Genomic DNA, 3,048 nt, shown 5'->3' with positions numbered 1-3,048 from the left:
ATGGATGTTCAGATCTTGATATTTCGGGTGATTTTGTTTCCAAATTTTGGATCATGTTTTCAAATAAAAATTGGGAAACTAGAGATTTTGTTTAAAGTCCGCAAAATCGATTTGATGACATCGTTTCACGTTTTATCCTTCTGATGATTCCTTCTGATGATTTTTTGAACAGATGTTAGTGGTTAGAAATTAGTAGAATTTGTAAGGATATGCAGGTCAGAGAGTGGCGAAAGGAGGTGAGAAGAGAGGGAGTTGGTCAGGTTGCATCTTTGTGGTGACTTTCAGGTCTGGTTGTGGAAGGGAGGCTACAAATCTAGTAGTTATTAATGGAACATGCTAAATATGTGGTTAATTCTTGAAAAAGGCTTAATAAAAGTCGCTTGTTGTGTCATTTTTTCTAATAGTTATTATCCATAATCAATAACCAATAATAGTATATAATATATTAATAAAGTTAAAGTGCATAATGATATTAGTGACAAATGAATGTGATGGAATGATGAATGGGTGTTAATTTAAGAACCAATTGGGTTTATATAAAATTATACTTTTACATATTCTATTGCGCATCGACTAGAGGTACCAGGTTTACAAATATTCTCATAGGCATCAAGAGTACTATAAAAGAATGTCATTCATATCAATGAATTCGCAAGTACAGCCACAATGGCATCTTCACAAACGCTTACCACTCTCTTCATCCTTTCTCTTTTAAGCTTCTCTTACGCCGCTTCAGCTCCTTTTAAACTGCCAAAACCGAAAGCCATTCACCTTCCGATTAGAAAAAATCAAACAACTTCCCAGTACTACACCACATTTGAGTCTGGACACCCTGAGTCACCTACCATAATTGATGCATTGATTGATCTTGGAGCACCATCTGTTTGGTTTGATTGTACAACCTATGTCTCGGCTTCATATAAACGAGCATCATGTGGTTCAAACAGATGTAAGAAGGCCAAGGGACTATCATGTGTAGGATGCAACTCAACTCCTAGACCAGGGTGCTCCAACAACACCTGTGGTGTGTTCGCTTACAACCCTTTTCACGATTACTTAACTATTCAAGAGCTTGGTGAAGATACCATAAGGGTATATTCGACAGACGGTGCATATGTTTGGTTTAGTTACGACGTACCCAAATTCCAATTATCTTGCGCAGATTCCCTCACTATAGAGCGCTTACCTGGTGATCATACTAAAGGGTTGGTTGGCCTTGCAAGAGCCGAAATCTCACTTCCATCACAAATTTCATCTTTTTTCAAGTTGGCTAAAAAATTTGCACTTTGTTTACCTTCATCATCTGAGAATGGATTAGGGGATGTATACATTGGCGGAGGTCCATATTACATGCTTCCTAGTATCAAAGATCAATCTCTGTCACTAGTAACCACCCCTCTTGTTGTCAATATGTTTGGCACTGGCCCCATTATTTCTGAAGGAGAGTCTTCCGTAGAGTATTTCATCAATGTCAAAAACATTGAAATCAGCGGTAAACGTGTATCTTTTAGTCCATCTCTGCTATCTATTGATACAAATGGAGTTGGGGGAACAAAGGTCAGTACTACAGCGCCTTATACCATTTTGCAGTCGTCCATTTATAAACGATTTGTTAAAGATTTCATCAAGGAAGCATCACTGAACAACATAAAAAGGGTAAACTCTGTCGCACCTTTTGGGGCGTGCTTTGATTCAAAGACTGCTCCCAACACGATAACTGGACCAGCAGTTCCAAATATCGACCTTATTTTGGAAGGCAGGAATGTAAGGATGACACTATATGGTGCAAACTCAATGGTGGAAGCTAAGAAGAATGTAATATGCCTTGCATTTATTGATGGAGGAGCTGAGCCAACAACATCTATTGTCTTAGGTGGGCATCAGTTAGAGAATTATATTCTTGAGTTTGATCTAACTTCATCAACACTCGGACTCTCTTCATCTCTCCTGCTCCAGAACACGAGCTGTTCCCATAGCAGGGTATATTAATTCCCTGTGTAACTTAAGATTTGTATTTGCTTTGCTCATCGTTTCTCTTTCCTTGTAATGTTTTGAAGCAAAAGATTGATCCATATAGTCTTTCATGTCAGATCGATATTGTATTGTATGATCTACTCTCTTCTGTATTCCAAGAATCATGTTTTAGTGAAAGATGTGGTCTGTTGCTTTTTTTATTCTTCAGTAAGGCGTAACATTGGAAATATAACAAAAGGGAAAAGAAGAATCTTAATAGTATTTTAAAAAAGTTTTAAAAGCTTGAGGGCATTAGAGAAGATTTTCTAACCTTTGTTTTTTTGAGTTTAATATTGAGTATAGATTGTGGTTGACAGAAACAAAGATCAATCGGATCATATTTTTCCATCACCACTTGACAGCAACTTTTTTTTATAAAAAATTGAATCACACTTTTCCGTTTCATTTGACAGATAAAAAATAAATAGAACAACACGTGACTTAATAGACAACATTTTTTTATTGCATTCTCTCACACCTACACGAATAGTCGAATAGACAATTCAGTTAATAGATGCTCCTAAGACAATTTGATTCCTAAAAGGAGAATCTTAATAGAAAACTGCAATAAAATCCCTATATATCGACCTTATAATCGATTTACTCTTATATATATTTTTTTATTCAATTAAGTTCCAAATACCTGTAATCGTATTTAATTTAACCTTTTGACCCGGTCAACAGGTCATCCAACTTTCAAAAGTTAAAATTTTGGCCTAGATTTCAAATTTTAATACAAATTTGGTCCAAAATTTACACTTTTGCCCAAATTTTAAATTTTTTTACAAATTTGGTCCAAAATTTACCTTTTTTGCCCAAATGTTAGAATATTATTATGAATTCATCATAACTTTAGTTTTTTTTTACAACTTTTTTTTCTAAAAAATTTGTTTCTAATATATTTTTTCTTTATAAACTCATATTTATACAAAAAAAAAACATATTTTCACATAAAAAATCTTATTTTTTTTATATAAAAAATGTTTTTAAAAACTTTTTTGTATATAAAATATCTAGTTATAAAAAAAGGTTTGG

The 3,048-nt window shown here is 34.1% G+C and overlaps 1 pseudogene; it reads left to right on the top strand.

The window, feature by feature from the left end:
• The first annotated feature begins 657 nt into the window (after window positions 1-657).
• LOC145071089 (putative aspartic proteinase GIP2 pseudogene) lies at window positions 658-2,174 on the top strand (annotated as a pseudogene).
• Window positions 2,175-3,048: the final 874 nt, after the last annotated feature.

The sequence above is a fragment of the Lactuca serriola genome, chromosome 8 (genome assembly GCF_051521515.1).
Source record: "Lactuca serriola cultivar US96UC23 chromosome 8, Lser_US96UC23_V15, whole genome shotgun sequence".
Lineage (NCBI taxonomy): Eukaryota > Viridiplantae > Streptophyta > Magnoliopsida > Asterales > Asteraceae > Lactuca > Lactuca serriola.
Note: the sequence above shows the minus strand (reverse complement) of the source record. Positions and strands in the feature narration are given on the sequence as shown.